This window comes from Sturnira hondurensis, unplaced genomic scaffold (assembly GCF_014824575.4).
Source record: "Sturnira hondurensis isolate 20B ecotype Veracruz unplaced genomic scaffold, ASM1482457v3 Scaffold0017436, whole genome shotgun sequence".
Taxonomy (NCBI): domain Eukaryota; kingdom Metazoa; phylum Chordata; class Mammalia; order Chiroptera; family Phyllostomidae; genus Sturnira; species Sturnira hondurensis.
The window spans coordinates 2,650,779-2,672,620 of NW_028090067.1; the positions used below are offsets into that span (position 1 = coordinate 2,650,779).

The following is a 21,842-nucleotide window of genomic DNA, read 5'->3' on the forward strand; positions in this document are numbered from 1 at the left end:
TTCGTATTTTTGTAAACGTTTACTGCCTTGTAGGAAAAAAAAAGTTGTACTAATTTTACCCCCAAATCATCGGATAATGGAAAGTCACATTATTTTCTCTTTTATGTTTAGTTTGGGTACACGGCTCCTTCTTGCTGTCAATGAGTTCTCACATCATTTGCTTGTTCCTACCATTCCAAAAATATTCCTGCCGTGATCTCATTAGATTAACCTAACACCACTTGGACGTGATCCCCCTGTAAAGAACGCGCGTAACAACAATTGTTAACACATTTTGGGAAGCCACCAACTTAGGAGTGCTATGACCACTTCATGTTGTTCATTTGCTCTGAGTCCTGATTATTGTAACAATAAATAATTATTTGTGTGTTTTTTTTTTGTCATACCAACAGTTGGTTTTTATTTCACGGAAATACTAATTTAAAAAGAATTCTAAGAAATTGAATAGGCTTCCCAGAAATGATATTTCTGAGATCTATGAGATTTGAAACATAATTATAAAAGGCTAAAAACCAAAGGATTCATTTACTTTTTCCTTTTTAAAAGAATCTAGATGATTTGTGACATCGGGAAGTTTAGCCCGCGACCCGCGCAGCCGCAGTCTTCCTCCTCAAAGTCGCTGCGCCTCCTCGTGGGGGTGGGGCACTGCACCAAGGACAGCAAGGCGTCTTCCTTGGGTTTCTTAGGGTTTTCCTCCAGGTCTGTTTTGATTGCTCCAGACTCAGGCAATTTCCATTCCAAGTCATCTCTCGTCAGGTTCATGCCACCAAACACTAGAGGTGCAATAAACAGCCTTGATATCACCTTCAAGGTAAACAGATATTGTGGGCAGATTCCTATCAGGGTAGCTGGGTATGCAGGGTGTTGAAATGGCTTTGATAAACTTGATGTCAGGAAACTTCCTGGTGAGTCCACTCAAGTGCTGATTTATCAGGGCACAGAGGGGAGTCCCTTGTTTGTAAAGGTGCAAGAACACCCACAAGCCCTCTCTAACTTTGGTAACTTACTGAACATAATCCTCTCCTGAGATCTCCAAAACTTCTCCAAATTTACTCTTCAGTTCAGTTGCTTTCCACTCAGCCAGCCTCTGCTGCCTGTACATGTCAGTAGCTCGTTAATTTCCTCATTAAATTCATCTTCATTATCCTCCCATTCTTCCACAGTCGTATCTTCATACATTTTCACAACTGATTGCTGAATGACTCACTGTTCTTCCTCTTCTGCCTCCTTTTCCAGTTCATCCAAATTTTTCTTTCGAGGCAAGATGCTCTTTTTTGTATAAGATGTCATTCCACTCAGTGTCTGTGTTGGGGTCCTGCATCTTGTCTCGACTGCTCAAGCCAGGCCCGTCCTAATTATTTGTTCATTGATGCATTCTATTTATATCATAAACACGAATTATACTTACTATCAGGTAATATTCCAAGCACTTTATAACACTAAGTTATTTCGTCCTCACCATGACCACATGTGGTAGATACTAGTATTAGAAAGAGTTTGCAGAGAGATTAAATAATGTACCCAAGGCCACACAGCTAATAAGTGGCAGAACCAGGACTCAGATCAAGGCTGTTGGGCTCCATACCTGAGCTCAACAATTGCACTACGCCCCCTTTCTGAAAAAATCGGGGGACGTCAAAGGGATGTTCTGTCCATCTTATTGGGGAAGTACAATCCCATTAAATCTCCAAGTTTAAGAGGAATTTAAAATATGTTTCTGTTTTGATCAATTTTATACTAATAACAGTTCTAAGGCTATGAAGAGAGTGTGAGAGAGAGCAAGTGGAGCAAAATGTTAATAATGGATGAATCTGGGAAAGGGGTACACAAAAAGTCACTATATTATTTTTCAAATTTTTTAAAAATTGTATTTATTTATCTTTAGAGGGGAAGGGAAGGAGAGAAGGAGAGAAATATCAATGTATGGTTGCTTCTCGTGAGTCCCCTGCTTAGAACTGGCCTGCAACCCAGACATGTGCCCTGACTGGGAATCAAACCGCGATCATGTGGTTCTCAGGCCCGTGCTCAATCCACTGAGCTACACCAGCCAGGGTATTTTTCAAATTTTTAATAAATTTAATAAATTGTTAATAAATTAAACATTTTAATTTACAGCTGGTAAATGGTTGTACCATTTATCTATTGCCATGTACATGCGGCATAACAAACATCCAGTAAACCTTTAATAATAGACTAATAATAAGTATTTACATCGGTGTGTGAGTCTACAGATTGGCTAGGAGGTTCTGCTAATTTGGGCCAGGCTAGGCTGACTTTAGCTGGGCTCACTCATGCATTTGTGGCCCTGCGTCAGTTTTTTCCTGCTTGGCCTAGAATGGCCTCAGCTGGGATGACTTGGCTCTCCTCCACATGGCCTCTCATCCTCCAGGAAGCTATCCTGGGCTTGTTCTCATGATGCTGGGGAGATCTGAGAGAGAATGAAGGCACCTGAGCCTTTGGGACCTAAGATTGGAGCCAGTACCTCATCACTTCTTCCACTTTATTGGCCGAGGCAACACCAAGCCTCTCCCAGAGAGACTGTGGGAAGATGCTGCCACCTGGCACAGATCCACAGAGGCATGGAAACCTGGGGTGGGGGGCAACCTACCACAGAGATGGAGCCAGCATGCAGACCCCTAAGAGCCAGACTTTAACCATCATTCCACAACGACATCCTTATCAAATCTTTTATTAGTACCTATTTCAAGTTCCATGAATTCATGTGCCCAGCACCTCGATGGACTCTGTGAAGGGACAAGATCCTTGTAAGGAGCTTACAGCATAGCTAAGGAGATGAAACACCCACCATGGAGAGTCCAATAACAACAAAGTCAAGACAAATGGTAACAGCAATGATAGGAAATGATGCTGTGGACTGGAGGGTCGGGAGGGTCAGGCAGGAATTGATCTGGGTCTTATAAAAGGTAAAACGGGCAGAATTGAGTCAGCTGGTAAAGAGGGACAAATAAATTCGCTTCTTCCTCCCTCTCCTAGGTACGGATGGAGGGGGAAGATAGAGAGGTGGAAGGCGGGGCCCAGGAGGAAAGTAGTTTTCTAAAGCTCTTTTCAGCTGTCTACTCGGCCCCTTAGGATTTCTTTCTACCTGCCTTGAGTCTGCATTGACAGCCCAACACGCCACTGACAGTCACATTCAATTCTTACTTGGGCTCACTACCCACCTTTTGAGCATGGTGGGTTTCCAGGAAAAAAGTCTTTGGTTTTACCGAGGAGCAGGGTGGGCAGCACTGTCAAAGGGAGGATGGGGGTGGGGTGGGGGGGGTGGGCGGTGGTTCGGTGGTTGGTGGCTCTGTGAGGAAAGAGGATGCAGCTGCGGGAGGGGAGTGAGAAGGAAGAGGGGTTGGAGGGCGACAGAGGAGGGTGGGAGGGGTCTGGACAGATGCTATGAGGGGTGATGTTTTGGGGACAGGGAGTGACATGTGAAGACAACTTTTTTTAAAAGAAAATGTTGCTGCATTCCAGATCAACAGTCTTTAGCAAATATCAAGGCCATTTCTCCAGGCTTTCGGAGGTAGATTTCTGTTTCTTTGAATGCTGAGATGACCTTTAGGATCCAAACTAGGCAGTCAATTTTCTTTGGGTTTCTTGCCATGTGGCAGGCTTACCCATAGCAAGCCAACTTCTCTTTCCTACAAGATAGTGATTTTGGAGGGAGACAATCTGAGTTTGAACCCTGGCTTTTCTTCTCGCTGACTTCGCCATCGTGGAGGGCGAATGTAACCTTTCTGAGTTGGCTTCTTCATCTGTCAACAGGTGGGCAACGTCTAACTCGCAGTGTTTTGAGAGGGTTAAATGAAACGAAGCACCAGTTGCTTAGTTATGCCTGCACAGAGTGATTGCTTTATTAAAAAGGGTGCTTGGATTATTATCATGATCCTAAAATTGAGTACAATTATTCTCATCTCACAGATGGGGATGGAGACTTAGAAAACTCAAGTCCACCTGACCCCAAAACCCTTGTGAGGAACTGGCCTGGGAACAAAGAACACTAGGGAGGCGTTAGGCCATGACTAAAGGATCAGAAGGATTCATGCACAATCGGGTGGAGACCAACGTAAAATGGGAGCAAGAACAGAGGGAGACAGCAGGCCTAAGGGCTCACAGAGGCCTCCTGATTGGAGGCGAATGGGTGGACCAAATGCCAGCTCTAAAAGCCTTGTTAGGTGTGGGGATTGGATCCCAGCTGTTCTGTATGCTGGCTTTGTGGCCTTAGCCAAGTTACCTTACCTCGGAGACGCGGTCTCCCCTCTATCAAATGGGATAGTACCAGGAGTGCCTGTTTCGGGAGTGTCTGGGCTGTAGTGGGGAGGGCGTTGACTAGTGCATGCTGAGCACCCAGCATACTGCCTGGCACACAGGATGGGCACTGAGCTCTAGGGGCCTGTCCATATGAACCCAAACCGTGAACCTGGGTCTCTGAAGGATGGGTTCCGGAGCCTGCTAAAGTGACCCAAACTGCGGTTTAATTATCCAAAGAGGGGGTCATTTATATTCCCCAGAGTGTGAGGAAATGACATTAAGCTTGAGATGGAGGTATTTGGGTCAGACGTGCGAAAGAACTTCCTGAAAATCAGGGTCATCAAATTAAATGAGAAATAACGATTTAGGACTGTTGTCTTAGCATTTACTCTAAGAGTAAAGTATCTGCCCATCTTCCTGGGCTGGGCACCATGTGTCATAGTTAGATGAGCTGAGACTGTCAGCCAAAAAATACATGTGCCGCGCTGAGCAAGGGCTGGCTGTGACCCTAAGTGCTAAGGCCCACAGAGCTAGTAGTGATTGACCATGGTAGGGAGGGGGCCTGTTCTAACTCTGAAAACTGACCCAGAGCCTTAAACCCCTTAATTGCATGCACTTTTGCTCACCCTAAAGCTGAGGCGGCAGAAACCCAGTGTCAGTACAGACCTGATAGGAGATCAGGTGATTGCTTGGAGCGAATGGGGCTTGAAGGAAGTGACCACACTGACACTGATCAGAGCCACTTGAAGAAAGGCACAGACTCTCAGAGCAGCATTGCTGGAGGTTATTGGGCAGAAGCGGTGGGGGGGGGGGTCGTCTGCCAAGGACATCAACCAGCAGGACTTGGGGACCTGTCTACTCTCAGCTCCAGAAACCAAGTCAGATTTCATTGCATTTCCAGGGGCTGCCACTAGGGGAGCCTGTGGCTCCTGGGTGCAATGGGGCACAGGTAGACAGCCATGGAATAAAACACCTTTGGAGAGCATTCACTTTGTTGCGTTCTTGTCATTCTTTAAGGCCTGAGCTGCATGGGAGAAGAGAGGGGTGGGGGCCAATCTCACTGATTGGGGGCTCAGTGTCATCGCCTTAGCTTCACCTGCTGAGGAACCTACCAGGGATTCCTGAGCCACAGAGGCCCCTTTGGCCTGGCAGAGATTCTACAGCCCCCTGGGGACTGATGGCGGGAAGAGCAAGAGGGGCCTTGGTCAGAGCCCAGACCTGGGTGTTCAGACACCTGACTCCAAGCTCTGCCCCAAGAAATTCTAAGAAGGTAAAATGTACCTTTGGAGCGCTCACCTCCTCTTTTGCTCTACTCCTCCCTCAGCTTTGGCCAGAAGCAAAGACCCTGTGGCCTCACAGTGCCCCAATCTTGGCTTAAGGTAAGAAAAGTATCTGATAAACTAACCTCTTCACACTAAGGCGGAGGGAGTCCCCCGCCTCCAGAAACAAAGAGACACACAGGGAAAAGCAACAAACAGGCTTTGCTAGAGTTCTCCCTGTTTGCCAATTTCAGTGTGTATTATAATCCTTTAACCAGGCTTTTCTATCTGAATTATTTTAGCCAGGTAAGGGGGAGGGTCAATAATTCTTTCTGAATCTTTTGTTTCTTCTCCTCCACCTCCTCCTTCTTCTGTGATTTTTAGAGGACGTTTATTAAAGTCGGAATAGTGGAACGAGGAAGAGCCTAGGAGAAGAGAGATTCCTGCTTGAGTAAAGGTTGGAGATGCAGGGCGCTCTCCCTGGAGTCCCCAGCCCGAGTCCCAGGCTCCTCCCCACTCTGCCAGCCCTACCTTTACCGCAAGCAGGAATATTTCAGGAAGGAGGCAATGGTGGAATCTATCGCCTCCCAGCTGTGCCGAGTACTCCTGGCGAATTTAACGACCTGTTGGACAGCACAACCCTCGGCTCCTTCTACTTTCTCCTGCCTCCACCACGCTGCCAGAATGCAGATTCTGCCATCCTGGACCATGAGGTGGACAGGGCCACTGTGGGGCTGGCAGAGTGGGGAGGAGCCTGGGACGCCGGCCGGGGAACTCCAGGGAGAGCGCCCTGCATCTTCAACCTTTACTCAAGTGAGAGGGAAGTTAAGATTCCATTTTTTATGGGGTTCCTGACACTGAAGGGGCCTGAAATCTGAAGGACAAATAGGTGTTTTCTAAGTAAGCAGAAGGAGGGAGTTTCAGGGAACTGGAAGCTCAAATAGGAAAGTCAAGAGCCAAGAGACAGCCTGGTGAGTTTGTGGAATGCAAAGAAGCTCAGGATGGGGAACTTGGTGTGTGTGGTGGTGGTGGTGGTGGGGTTGGGGTCTTGAGAAAGAACTACAGAAAAATGGCAAATAATTTCCCTGTGCTCGTTGGCATTACCTAACATCACAGTCTGAGAGCTCTACCGTTCTAGGAGGTTCTCAGAGGCCAAACCAAGAAATCCAAGGCCCTGCCTCCCGGAGATGTGTCAGGCGACTTTGTTATTGAAGAATCCTGTTCATTGCCCTCTGACTCAGCCACCTGCTTTTATTATGGTTGTCACCTACAATGAAGCATAAATCCATTCCGAGAGGGTGGGGTTGGCAGGGTGGGGCTGTCCTCTCCCCTTTTCTGGATCAGAACCCTGCAGAGCTTCCTGGCCTATAGCAGAGGTGATGGGGGAGAGAGTTTATCTATAGAATGGGGCAAGATGCTGAATGGGGTTAAGGGACAGATGTCTGTAGATGGGCCTGGGGGTATGTGCAGTGTGTGTGAATGAGACAGAATTGCGCAGCTCCAAGCTGATCAGAAACATGCTCCATCCAAATAAGTAGGAAAGAAGCCCAGGAGATGGAGAGAGATCCACAGAGAACCTTGGGGCACGGAGGAGGTAGAGCGAGGTAGAGAAAGATACCGGGCCAACTTTCTTCAGCCGAAACAAGCGGAGTTTGTACCCCCAGATGGTGGTGGGGGTCATAGACAAAGCCAAACGGGGGTGGTGGCAAGAGAACAGTCCGACAACTTGTAGGGACATACACAAAGGAGTGGAAAGAAAGGGAAGCCAAAGGAACAGATGGCTTTTAAAAAGGTTATCTGAGCTCACATATTTGCGCAGAGACTTACAAAGGTTACAAAGCACTTGGGCATCCATTTCCCCATTTGCTTTCTCAGAAGCCCTGTGAGGAAGTCAGGGGAGGAAATACTAGTCTGTTCTAAAATAGGGAGACAAAGACTTACAGAATTTGATAAACATGACCAAGGTGAAGACAAAACTAGAATCTAGGCCTCTCGGCTCACAGTCCAGTGCACTTTCTAAATCTACTTTCTACTAAACTTTGGCGTCCATAGACCCTTTAATGGGTGTCTGCTACATATGAATTGCCCACATTCTTGATAAATTTAAAACATTGGCCCTGGCTGGTGTGGTTTAGTGGATTGAGTGCCAGCCTGCAAACCCAGGGGTTGCCAGTTCGATTCCCAGTTGGGGAACACGCCTGGGCTGTGGGCCAGGCCCCTGGTTGGGAGTGTGTGAGAGGCAAGGAATTGATGCTTGTCTTGCACATGGATGTTTCTCTCCCTCACGTGTTCCCTCCTTCCACTTCTCTCTAAAAATAAATACATAAAATCTTTTAAAAAATTGTCACACATTTTAAAAGAAAGTAATAAAATATAAAAAATAATAATGGTTTTGTTTTAAATCAACAAGAAAGATACTATTTGTAATTTTTGCTAAAGTGCTTATACTCAGTTTGCTGTCTGATAGTTTGGGCCTCAGCCCAAGTCTCGTATTCAGTCAGTTAAAAACATTTTTTTTACTGATTGAATTGAGAGAGAGATTTCTTGTTCCACTTAGGTATGCATGCATTCATCGGTTGGTTCCTATATGTGCCCTGACTGTTCTATTAAATTAGGAAAACTTAAGGAATGGCCTCAAGCCCTTCATCAGATAGTCCTGGAGAAGCAGATGAACCTTGAACGCAGAACCAGGGAGAATGTTCTCATGGAGGTGGTTTGCAGAACTACCAGGGTCTGAGTCTGCAAGTGTGTTATGTTCAGAAGTTGGAAGACTTACTGCTTTAACTTGGGATGTCGGCAAATGGATTCTTGTGTAATCCTTGGCTTTGTTCAGCTTTGGAAAGTACTTTTTGTTCTGATGTATAATTTCAAGTTTTTAAAAAAATTGTGGTAAAATATGCATAACAAAGTTTATTATTTTATTACAGTGGTTTAAAAGTACACTCAATAATATGTTTTTTATTTCTTTCTAAAAAAACCCTCAAGTGTTGGGAAATAGTGAAACCTTGAGGCTGCAGTCGTGCCAGAGTTTCAGCTGTAAGAAATCCTGACATCGTATCCCTGACAGTAAAACTGTGAAGTGTTGATCCTGACCTGGGTTCTAACACCTCACTCAGGTATATGCCATCAGCAGTTGGAGAAATGCTCCTTATTAACATTATCAATGTCACGAAATGTCACCCTGCATTTCAAAATCTAGTGTAATGGAAGAAAAGAAGCAACATTTTCTGTATGTACAGATGACACAATGTTATACAGAGAAAATCCTAAAGAATTTACAAAAACACTGATTAGAGCAGGGTTGCAGCACACAAAATCAATATTAAAAAAACAGTTGCATTTCTACACACGAGTATAGAATTTGAAAGTGAAATAGGAAAACAATTCTATTTATAATAACATCAAAAAGAATGAAATACTTAGGGATAAATTTAACCAAAGGTGTACAAGACTTGTACGCTTTAAAACATTGTTTAAAAAATGTAAGAAAGTTTACATACATCTAAGGCCATCTGTGTTCATCGTCTTGTACACAGAAGACAATTTCGTATAGAATTGCAAGAAACTGAGAATGACCAAAACAAAGTTGGAGGACTCATGCTTCCCAATTTTAAAACTCAATATATAAAGTCAATTAATTTTTAAAATATATTTTATTGATTATGCTATTACAGTTGTCCCATTCCCCCCTTCATTCCCCTCCACCCTGCACACCCTCTCCCACACACATTCCTGCCTTTAGTTCATGACCATGTGTCATAAGTTCTGTAGCTTCTACATTTCCCACACTACTCTTGCCCTCCCCATCAATTTTCTACCCACCGTCTATGCTACTTATTCTCTGTACCTTTTTCCCCCTCTCCCCCTCCTATTCCCCTATTGCTAACCCTCCATGTGATCTCCATTTCTGTGGTTCTGTTCCTGTTCTAGTTGTTTGATTTGTTTTTGTTTTAGGTGTGGTTGTTAATGATTGTGAGTTTGCTATCATTTTACTATACACGTTTTTTATCTTCTTTTTCTTAGATAAGTCCCTTTAACATTTTATATAATAAGGGCTTGGTGATGATGAACTCCTTAAACTTGACCTTATCTGAGAAGCACTTTATCTGCCCTTCCATTCTAAATGAAAGCTTTGCTGCATAGAGCAATCTTGGATGTAGGTCCTTGCCTTTCATGACTTGGAATACTTCTTTCCAGCCGCTTCTTGCCCTGTCTCTTTCTTTTGAGAAACCAGCTGACAGTCTGATGAGAACTCCTTTGTAGGTGACTGTCCCCTTATCTCTTGCTGCTTCTAGAATTCTCTTCTTCATTTTAATCTTGGGTAATGTAATTATGATGTGCCTTGGTGTGTTGTTCCTTGGGTCCAACTTCTTTGGGACTCTCTAAGCTTCCTGGACTTCCTGGAAGTCTATTTCCTTTGCCAGACTGGGGAAGTTCTCCTTTATTATTTGTTCAAATAAATTTTCCACTTGTGGCTGTTCCTCTTCCACTTCTGGTACCCCTATGATTCGGATATTGGAATGTTTAAAGGTGTCCTGGAGGTTCCTAAGCCTCTCCTCATTTCTTTGAATTCTTGTTTCTTCCTTCTTCTCTGTTTGGTTATTTCTTTCTTCCTTCTGGTCCACTCCATTGATTTGAGGCCCAGTTTTCTTCCCATCACTATTAGTTCCCTGAGTATTTCCCTTCATTTCACTTAGTGTAGCCTTCACTTTTTCATCTAATTTGGGACCAAAATCAACCAATTCTGTGAGCATCCTGATCACCAGTGCTCACAGGACTATGAGTATCTGATAAGTTGGCTATCTCTTCATCACTTTGTTGTATTTACTGTGGAGCTTTGATCTGTTCTTTTGTTCAGGTCATTTTCTTTTGTCTTGTCGCACCTGTTACATATGATGGTCAGAGCCTTAGGTGTTCATCAGGGCGGGGCAACCCAGTTGCTGGGTTCTGATGCTGTATGTGGGGGCGGGGTCAGGGAGGGAGCAATGGTGCTTGCTTCACTCTCTGTCGGACCTCAGTCCCTTCCATCATTTCCCCCAAACAAACTGGGCCTTTCTGGTGCTGATTCCTGTGTGGGTGGGCTTGTGTGCATTCTAGGACCCTGTGGGTCTCTCCAATGAACTCTCCTGTGAGGCTGCGAGTCTCTCCTGGCACCTCAACCCCCACAGGAGTTTTCAGTCAGTGTTTTGAGGCTTTATTTCCTGGTGCTGGAGCCCTGGGTTCTGCACTCTGTCTTGCTCCCCAGTTTCGCCTGGTTTATCTGCCTGTGAATGTAGAACTACCCGGTCAGCCAGCTGCCTTGTGAGCATTGCTTTGCTTCACAATAGCTACCTCGCTGGTTCTGCCCATTGCCACCCTGCGCCTGGGGTCTGCCGGCTGCTGCCTACGTGCCCAGGGTCTGCCCGATGCCCTCTTGTGCGCCCAGTGCCACCGCTTTTTTTTCTGTGACCCCTCTCCGCTGGCCACCGGACTCTGCCCCGCCTACTGGTCTGCATGAATGTGTCTATTTTAACTCCTTGGTTGTTGGACTTCCATACAGTTCAATTTTTTTGTCAGTTCTGGTTGTTATTTTGTTTCTAAATTGTTGTTGTCCTTATTTTGGTTATACAAGGAGGCACAATGTGCCTACCTATGCCTCCATCTTGGCTGGAAGTCAAGTCAATTAATTTTTGACAAAGATGCCAAACCATTCAATATGGAAGGAATAACTTTTTCAAAGAATCATTCTGTGAAGACTGGACTCTTACCTAATACCATATACAAAGTTTTACTCAAACTAGATCAAAGATGCACATGTAAGAATTAAAAGTAAAACTTGCAGGAAGAAACATAGGTGCAAATCTGCATGATCTTGGATTAGGTGATGTTCCTTAGATATGACATCAAAAGCATAAACAAAGAAAAAATAAATATGATTCTATGCCAGACATAATCAAAATAAAAAACTTCTGTGAGTTGAAGTACACTAATAAGAAAGTGAAAAGACAACCTACAGAATGGGAGAAAGTATTTGCAAATAATATATCTGATAAGAGTGTGGTGTCCAGAAGAGCTGGATCATAAAGAACTGTCAATAACAACAATAAAAAGACAATTTAAAAATGGGCCAAGTTTTTGAATAGACATTTCTCAAAGAAGATAAACAAATGGCACATAAACACATGAAAAGATGCTCAGCAGCATTAGTTATTAGGGAAATGCAAATCAAAACCATAATGGAATATCACTTCACACCCACTCAGACAGGTATAATAATAAAGAAAAGAAAATAGGTGTTGGTGAGAATGTAGAGAAATTGAAACTCTTACGGGAATGTAGAATGGTTCAGCTGCTATGGAAAATAGTCGGACAGTTCCTCAGAAAGTTTAGAGAGCCCTGGCTGGTGTAGCTCAGTGGTTTGAGCATGGGCCTGTGAACCAAAGGATGGTGGTTCAATTCCCAGTCAGGGCACGTGCCCGGGTTGTGGGTTGGGCCTTCAGCAGGGGAACACGAGAGGCAACCACACATTGATGTTTCTCTCCTCCTTCCCTTTCCCTCTGTCTAAAAATAAATAAATAAAAGTTTTTAAAAGTCCAGAGAGCCCTGGCTGGTGGGGTTTAGTTGGTTAGAGCATCATCACAGAGACCAGAGACCATAAGATAGTGAGTTTGGTCCTCAGTCAGGGCACACGTGAGAGGCAACTGATCAATGTTTCTTTCTCACATTGATGTTTCTCTCCCTTTCTCTCTCCCTCTCATCCCCTCTGTCTGAAAAATCAAATAGCATATCCTTAGGTGAGGATTAAATGTAATAATAATAATAATGAAATACATTTTTTATGCTCTGGCTGTTGTGGCTCAGTGGATTGAATGGATGGCCTGTGAACCAAAGGGTCACCGGTTCGATTCCCGGTCTAGGGCATGTGCCTGGGTTTTGAGCCAGGTCCCCAGGGTGGGGTACGCAAGAGGTAACCACACATTGATATTTCTTTCCCTCGATTTCTCCCTTCTCTTCTCACTAAAAATAAGTAAATAAAATATTTAAAATAAAATAAATTTTTTAAAAAAATATATTTTATTGATTATGTTATTACAGTTGTCCCACTTCCCCCCTTCATTCCCCTCCACCCTGCACACCCTTTCCCTCCCACATTCCCCCCTTTAGTTCATGTCCACGTGTCTTAAATTCTTTAGCGTTTACATTTCCCATACTATTCTTGCCCTCCCCCTGTCTATTTTCTGCCTGCCATCTATGCTACTTATTCTCTGTATCTTCCCCCCACCCACTCCCCTGTTGCTCTCCCTCCATATGAACTCCATTCCTGTGGTTCTGTTTCTGTTCTAGTTGTTTTCTTAGTTTGTTTTTATTTCAGGTGTGGTTGTTAGTAATTGTGAGTTTGCAGTCATTTTAGTACACGTGTTTTTTATCTTCTTTTCCTTAGATAAGTCCCTTTAACATTTCATAAAATAAGGGCTTGGTGATGATGAACTCCTTTTAAAAAGTTAAGAGAAAACCATTTTAGAAGATTGAAAACATGTTCACACAGTAATTTGTACATGCATGTCCATAACAGCCGTATTCACAATAGCTAAAGAGTAGAAACAACCCACAGGTCCATCAGGTGGTGAATAGATGAACAAAATATAGGACCTACACATGGTGGGATATTAGTCAGCCATTGGGAGGAATGAAGAGCGGGTACAAGCTGCAACTTGGATAAGCCTCAAGCATGGTGTGCTCAGTGAAGGAAGCCGGGGGAGGGGGCAGCGAGGGAATTTGGACTAACTGCTAATAAGCACAGGGTTTCTTTCTGGGATGATAGAAATGTTCTGAAATTAGATAATTAGGGTGGTTACACAACATAGTGAAACCTGAAACCCCCGAGGAGCACACTTTAAAATGATGAATTTTATGAATGTGAATTACATCTCAATAAAGATGTTACAACAAACAAAATTCATGCGAGTGAGCACCTCTGCCCTTTAGAGTCAGCAGACTTCCTAGGTGTGGGGAGGAGGAAGCAGTTCTTGTATTTGCTGCCTATTTCTGCGTGAACATGTTGAAAAGAATGCATCCTTAGTGACTGCAGCTTGAATCATGGTGACAATGTTTTCTACTTCCTTCCACACTGAACTGGGTGCAGGAGGGTTCAGGAGGCGTATTGAGCACCCTCAGTGGTTCTCTGTGAATTAAACAGTTGAGACTGGCATCGATGGGGCGATAATAATCACAGATAACTTTTTAAATTATTTTTTATTTTTATAAGTGAATATTTTATTGTTGTTCTACTTCAGTTGTCCCAATTTGTCCTCTGTTTCTCTCCACTGCCCTGCTCACCCCGCTCTGGTTGCTGTCGGTCTGTTCCTTGTTTCCATGGCTCTGGTTCTATTTTGCTCATTTGTTTGTTTTGTTGATTGGGTTCCAGTTAAAGGTAAGATCACATGGTATTTGTCTTTCACCTGCTGGATTACCTCACTTACCATAATGCTCTCCAGTTCCATCCACGCTGTCCTGAAGGGTAGGAGCTCCTTCTTTCTTTCTGCTGTGTAGAATTCCATTGTGTAAATGTGCCATAGTTTTAAAAAAATTTTTTTTTAAATTTATTTTTAGAGAGAGGGGAAAGGAAAGAGAAAGAATGGGAGAGAAACATCAATGTGTGGTTGCCTCTCATGTGTCCCCTACTAGGGACCTGGCCTGCAACCCAGGCATGTGCCCTGACTGGGAATCAAGCCGGTGACCTTTTGCTTCACAGACCTGTGCTCAGTCCACTGAGCTACACCAGCCAGGGCTATGACGTAGTTTTTTAATCCACTCATTTACTGCTGGGTGCTTAGGTTGCTTCCAGCACTTGGCTACTGTAAATTGTGCTGCTGGGAACATTGGGGTGCATCGGTTCTTTTGCATTGGTGTTTTGGGGTTCTTAGGGTATAATCCCAGCAGAATCACTGGATCAAAAGGCAGTTCCATTTTTAGTTGTTTGAGGAAATTCCAACAGATAACTTTTATTGAGTAGTTTACCTCTGCCAGACATTGCTCTAAACACTTGACGTGCATTTCTTTTTTTTTTTTTAGATTTTATTTATTTATCATTAGAGGGGAAGGGAAGGAGAGAGGGAGAGAAATATCAATGTATGGTTGCCTCTCATGCGTCCGCTGCCGGGAATCGGGAACCGGGAGTGGGGAACTGGCCTGCAACCCAGGCATGTGCCCTGACTGGGAATCGAACCGCGATCGTGTGGTTCGCAGGCCCGCACTCAATCCACTGAGCTACACCAGCCAGGGCTTGACATGCATTTCTTCACTAATCTTTACCACAAAATATGAAATAGTATTATTACTATTATTAACATCATCATTTCCAATTTTCAGAACAAAAACTGCAGCCAAGAGAGGCACGGCTTCTTTTGTTAAAATAGCAACTCCCTGCCTCCTTGCTCCTAAAGCCCACACTCTGCCTGTTCTGACTCCAGTGTGCCTTTTTCATTCACAATCTCTAGTAACACCAATGTTTCTCTGGTCTTAGGGAATTTTAGAGATAGGGGAATAAAAATCCAATGACTTCTTTGCCATCGCATACACTCTCCCTTTCTGAAAGCTGTTTCACAGTCTATACATCAAGATTTTAGCTAAGCGTAAGGAGAGCGGAAAGCTAGGTGCCATTCACTGTGGTGTTTGCTCTTACATATTGTTGGCTGTTTTTGTGCGACCCCCAGCGGTGACATTTGGTAAAACCGCTTCCTCCCTCGGTCTTTCTGTCCTGGACTTCGCAGCTGGTTTGCCTGGCTTCTGTGTTGCTGTGAGTCTTAGATTTGTATTTGTTTTAAGGAATGAGTCCCACTTTGAGTGCTGTGCTATGTTCTTGGTGCCTCTCTCTGTCTTAGTTTATTTTATTCTCACCCGAGGACGCTTTTTCATTGCTTTTAGAGAGAAAGGAAGGGAGAGAGCAAAGGAGATAGAGAAACATCAATTGGTTGCCTCCTGCATGTCCCCCATCTGGAGATCGAACCCAAAGCCTTTTGGTGACGGATGATGCTCCAACCAGCAGAGCCACACAGACCAGGGCAACTTTCTCTGTCTTTAGCCCAAAATTAAATTTGTATTCTGGGAAATGGTATTTGGTGTTTACTCTGGAAAAATCAGTGGGCTCTGGCTGTAACCAATACAGACACTTTGATGACTGCCAGCTGTGTTTTGACATTTCACAGCTGATATATATTGAGAACGAGAGGCGCATGGTCAGTAAAACCCAGGGTCCAGATAATCTTGATGGCAGTTCCTGTTTGCGGCTTCTTTTTGCTTGTTGTGCAAATGATCAGTTTTCCTTTGTCCCCGCACATACAGACACACATTTCCACCGAAACTCTGGTCACTGTTTGTGGATGATGTTGTTCTGATTTGTTAGATCTATACTATTATTCTCCTTGCTACTTAAGTCAGCAAAGCACATTTAAGCCATTAGTGACTTTTTGTAATTTGGAGACACATGAAGTGCATTTCAAAACATAACCAAAAACATGCCTATGCCTGGAAAATATGATTAGCCAAGGTAAAAGCCCCTCTTAATTAAAGCTGTTCTGAAACCTTTAAGATGGTAGTATAAGAAATGCAATGATTATTGTTTTTTAAAGGATTTATTTTTAGAGAGAGGGGAAGGGAGGGAGAAAGGGAAGGAGAGAAGCATTTATGCACCAAAGATACATTGATTGGTTGCCTCTCCCAGGATCCCAATTGGGAACCCGCCTCACAACCCAGGCACAGCCCAAATTCCAAGAATTGAACCGGGGACTTTTCACACACGGGCGCTCAATCCACTGAGTCACATCAGCCAGGGAAGAAATGCAGTAATTACTAACAAGGAGATGTTCCCGACAGCCATAATCAATGCCATATTTCACATTTGTGAAAGGCAGGGAAAAACATATATCGCTTTTCCCCCTGAAACTGCCAATTTTCCTGAGGACCCATTGATGAGACTGTCCTTGGAAACAGTTCACTTCTCCGGGAGACTTTAAATGCTTAAGATATGCGCTGTGGGGAAGATGGTTGTGGACAGAAGCCATCTGATTTGTTTAGCCATCTGACTGGGGGGAGACAGAGAGAGGGACTCAGGAGCATTTTCTCACAGAATCCTGTTTTCTTCCCTGGGATGAGTCCTATGCTATAGTTACAGACCACCACCAGAGGGCACTGTAGTACTGAGCATGCCTGCCTGGACCTGTAGTCTGGTTAGAGTTATTTCCCTCCAAGCGTTCTTGAACACTATCCAGTCCTCAGTTCTTTCGTCATATTAACTTCGTTTTTCTCCCCTATATTCAGGGTTCTTATCCTGGTAACTCTCTGGTCAGTCTTCTGGTGGTCAATGAACATTTAGAATTTATATGTAAGACTGCATGTGCCTATGGTTAGTTGTATTAGCTGATTTTTCTATCTAGAGAAAGGTTATAGATATATACATATTTTTACCATTTCCATTTCATTTTTATTTTTAACTATATTTTATTGATTATGCTATTATAATTGTCCTCATTTCCTCCCTCTACCCCCCTCCACCCAGTGCCGCATATACCTTCAGGCAATCCCCCCCAATTGTTCTTGTCCATGGGTCACGTGTATAAATTCTTTGGCTGCTCCGTTTCTGACACTACTTTACATCCCCATGGCTATTCTGTAACTACCTATTTGTACTTCTTAATCCCCTCACCTCTTCACTTATTCTCCCCTTCCCCCTCCCATCTGACAACTGTCCAGTAACTAACTTCTTTTCTCCTGCTGCTTTTAAGAGTCTCTCTTTATCTTTAACCTTTTGCCCTTTGGCCTTTTAATAATGATGTATCTTTTTAAAAAATTTTATTTATTTACCTTTAGAGGGAAGGGAAGGAGAGAGGGAGAGAAATATCAATGTATGGTTGCCTCTCGTGCGTCTCCCGCTGTGAACTGGCCTGCAACCCAGGCCAGTTGGATTCCCTGACTGGGAACCAAATGGGAGGTTTTCTTTCACTTTTTTTCAGACAGATTTCCAATTTCTTGCTTTTTTCTCCTTCTGAAACCCCTACGAGGCAAATATTGGACCTCTTAAAGTTGTCCCATAAGCTGTTTATTCTGTCCTCAATTTTTTAATTCTTTTTTCTTCTTATTATTCTGCATAGTTGTTTGTTGTTCCTTATATTCTAAATCATTGGTTTGATCCTCAGCTTCATCCACTTTACTGTTGTTTCTCTGTAAGTTGTTTTTATTTCAACTAGTGTATCCCTCATTTCGGGGTCTTTTTTATGCTGCTGAGGTCCTCATTAAGCTCCTTGAGCATCTGTATAACCAGTGTTTTGAACTCTGCAATGGGAGATTGCTTATCTCCAATTCATTTAGCTCTTTTTCTGTGGTTTTGATCTTTTCTTTCATTTGGAACATGTTTTTTTATCTTCCCGTTTTGGCAGCCTCCCTGTATTTGTTTCTATATATTACGTAGAGCTGCTTTGACTCCATGTCTTGGTAGCATGGCCTAATGTAGTAGGGCTCTTGTAGGGTCCAGTGGCACAGCCTCACCCATCATCCAAGCTGGGTGCTCAAGGTGTGCCCTTTGTGTGGGCTGAGTACACCCTCCTTTTGTAGTTGAGCCTTGGTTGCTGTTGGCACATCAATGGGAGGGATTTACACAACCCAGTCACCTGCAAGGGTTGGCTGTGACCGCTTACCACCGATCTCCTCTCTCTGTGGAGGATCTGCTGTGCAGGGGCAGGGTGCTCTGACTTGGTCTGTAGCTGTCCACTGGGTGGTGCTCCAACATGGTCTGTAGCTGTCCTAGGTTTCCCGGGTGGTGCAGGCCAAGTCAACACCCACCTGTGTTTTGCCTGGGGCACCCTGCCTGAGCTGTAAAGCAATCTGAGATGGCTGCTACTTGTGCTGGGCTTGGAGGTTCCCAGGTGAAGCCAAGCTGTGACTGTAATCTGGCTGCTCCTAGGGCTCACTGAAGCCAGCTGTTGCTTGTTTGATAGGATTTAGGAGACAAAACCAACCGTTCTTAAGGAAAAGCAGCTTGGGCAGGCCTGTACATTAGTTGGGGTAGAGTCTCTGGATCTCCGAAGTGGGTCACACCTTGGCTAACACCGGGTTAGCCAGGTTGATGGAATCAACCAGCTATGGCACCAGCACTGGCTCTGTGGGGGGAGGGCTCAGCAAAGGGACAATGGACTCTGCTTGTCCCAATGCCAGATACTTCAGTCTCTCCCTGTGTACCACTGGTGCCCTTCAAGCTGCCACCCTGGTGCTGGAGCTCAGAAGGAGGAAGTCTGAGTAGGTAAGTTTGCGTATGGGTTCTGCAAGAGAAACTGCTTAAGGCTTCAGCGGCGTCACCCTCCACCAACTCAATCCCCACTGGTTTTCTCAGCCAGAATTTGTGGAGACTTATCTTTCTGGCACTGGAATCCTGGGCTGTGGGGCCTGGTGTGGGGCTGGGATTCCTCGCCCCCGAGATATCCCTCCCAAATTTTTATCCATGTGGCTGTGGGGCCAACCCATTCCACATCCGCACCCCCCCTACCAGTCTGGATGGATGTGGTTTCTTCAATTCTATCATTGCCAGACTTCCATTGACCTTGATTTCTGACATTCCTGAGTGATGGTTCTATATTCTAGTTGTGATTTTGATGTGGTTGTGTGAAGAGGTGGGCCCCGTCTACCTATGTTGCCATCTTGACTGGAAGCCTCTATATATTTAATTTTACTTATTGATTTTAGAGAGAAAAAAAGAGAGAGAGAGAGAGAGGAAGAGAGAAATTGATTTGTTGTTTCATTTGTGCATCCATTGGATGATTCCTGCATGTACCCTGACCGGGGTTTGAACCCACGACCTTGGTGTATAGGGACAACCTTTAACCAACTGAGCTACATGGCCAGGGCGGAAAGGTTTTGTGTTTCTAATCAAACTTTCAGAGTGATTTGTGACCTCTCTGCACGCCCCCACCCTGAAAGCGATAGTATTCCCCAAAGGTATAAAGCATAGTAATATTAGGTACTAAATTGTCAATATATATGAGCGGCAAGCACTTCATATGTATTTAACATAGTAATTTCCCCAACTACCTTACAAGATATTCCATTCGAACCTGAAGTTCAAGTCTTTTGCCCTAGGTCCCACAACTGCTAAAAGGCTAGGATTTCGTTCCAGATGGCAGGCTCACTGCTCTGTTACTACACGGAGAAAAAAGTGAGGGACTCATTCACTCATCGGCAAAGACATGTGGGATGCTGAGTGTGTGTCCAGCCATGTGAGGAGAACAAACAACTTTGTTTCCTGCCTTCTTGGAGCTTAGCATCTGGAGGGGGGGCTGTGGTGGTCATGTTAGTGGGACACAGACAGTAAACAGGTAAGTATGCGATTGCACTTTGAGAAAAGTGGCCTGCAGGAACTAAACAGAGGACAGACACATAGAAAGATGGGGAAATCTACAGACAGGTTGGCGAGGGAAGGCCTGTCTGAGGGAACAGCAATGTTAGCTCAGGGTGGAGAATGAAGGAGCCTGCTGTGGGCAGATGTGAGGACAGAGCCTGGGCACCTGTCTCAGGCAGCTGGAGTGGCTGAGCAGGGGACCCAGAGCAGGGGACTCAGAGCAGGGGTGGGGGTGACAGGGAAGCAGAAGTCATCAGGGTCTTCCAGACCAGTAAGAAACTCAGATTTTATTCTCAGAGAAATCAGAAACTATCATAAGGTTTAAAGCAAGGGAGAAGCATGAGCTAATTTGTGTTTTTCTATTTTATTTTTGATTGCAAACCCCCCACAAAACATCAAATTTAGTAGCTGAACTTTTTAAGTGTATAGTTCAGTAGTGTTAAGTACATTTACATCACTGTGCCATCAATTTCCAGAATTCTTTCATTTTGCAAAACTAAAATTCTGTACCCACTCAACAACGATTTCCCACCCTCTTCCATCCAGCCCCTGGCAACCACCATCCTGTTTTCTGTCTCGACGAATCTGACTACTCTAGATGCCTCATGGAAGTGGAATTACACAGGTTTTGTGTGAGTTCATGTGTGCGACAGACTTAATTCCATTTAGCAAAATGTCCCCCAGGTTCATTCCTGTTGTAGCATGTGTCAGAATTTCCTTGCTTTGGGGGCTAAATGACACTCCATTGAGTATACACACCACAGTTTGTTTATGCAATCGTCTGTCCATGGATACTTGGGTTGCTTCTACCTTTTACCTATTGTGACTAAAGACGTCCTGAACATGGGTGCACAAATATCTCCTGAAGACCCTGCTTTCAGTTGTCTGTCTGTTTTTATTAATTAATATATTGGAAACGAGAATACAAGAGTTTGGTGCAAATTTTGAAAGATAGAAAATCACTCTGGCTTGGGTAGAGAAGAGACTGGGGACAGTCACACGTGCAGAAATGTTACACGGTCCAGGGGAGAGATGGAGTGGACTGTCCTGAGGTGGTGGGTCTGTTGGTGGAGAACAGTGAACAGTGTTGTTCTGTTTTTAAAGTCCTGGGAAGCATCCCAGTGGTGATGTCAAGTAGGCAGTTGGATATGAGTCTTGCGGACAGAAGAGACTTTAGACGTTGCCATGGTAGAGATGGTGTCGAAGGTTATGGGATGGCCAAGATAACGGAGGTGGAGTACAATGGAGAAGATGGGGGCCTATGACCAGACTCTGATGTTGAGAGGTGGACAGAGGAGGTGGAAGCTGAAGAGGAGACAGGGGGGTGAGAGGAGGAGCAGGAAGCGTGGCACCCAGGAGCTGCCGCACCATCGTGGCCTATTATGAAGTGGTCCACTGTGATGACTGAGGGGACATGGACCAGTGCCCACTGCACCGGGGAGCATGGGACTGTTGGTGATGTGGACAAGAGCATTCTAGCCAAGGGGTCGGACAGAGGCCGACAGAGAGGGGAAGGAGGGGGTAGAGTGCTGGTGGTGTAAGCAGGTCCTTTTAAGCCGGGCTTGGAAGGACCGCAGGGAAGTGAGGCGGTCCTGAGTGAGGGCGGTGTAGGGGAAAGACGAGGTTTTTGGTGGTAGTTTCGGCTTTTTAAAATGCATTTTTAAAAGACTACGGTGTTTTTTAAAAGTATATTTTATTGATTGGGCTGTTACAGTTGCCCCAATTTTCCCCCCTATGCTCCCCTCTGCTCCCTCCAGAAATCCCCACCCCTTAGTTCATTTCGATGGGTCGTGCATGTAAGTGCTTTGGCTTCCCTCTTTCCTATACTATTCTTAACATCTCCCTGTCTATTTTGTGCCTACCAATTATGCTTCTTAATCCCTGCACCATTTCCCCCATTCTCCCCTTTCCCCCTCCCAGCTGATAATCCGCCAAATGATCTCCATATTTATGATTCTGTTCCG

The 21,842-nt window shown here is 44.6% G+C and overlaps 1 pseudogene; it reads right to left on the reverse strand.

Moving 5' to 3' along the window:
- Positions 1-549: 549 nt before the first annotated feature.
- LOC119002431 (phosducin-like protein 3) lies at positions 550-1,345 on the reverse strand (annotated as a pseudogene).
- Positions 1,346-21,842: the final 20,497 nt, after the last annotated feature.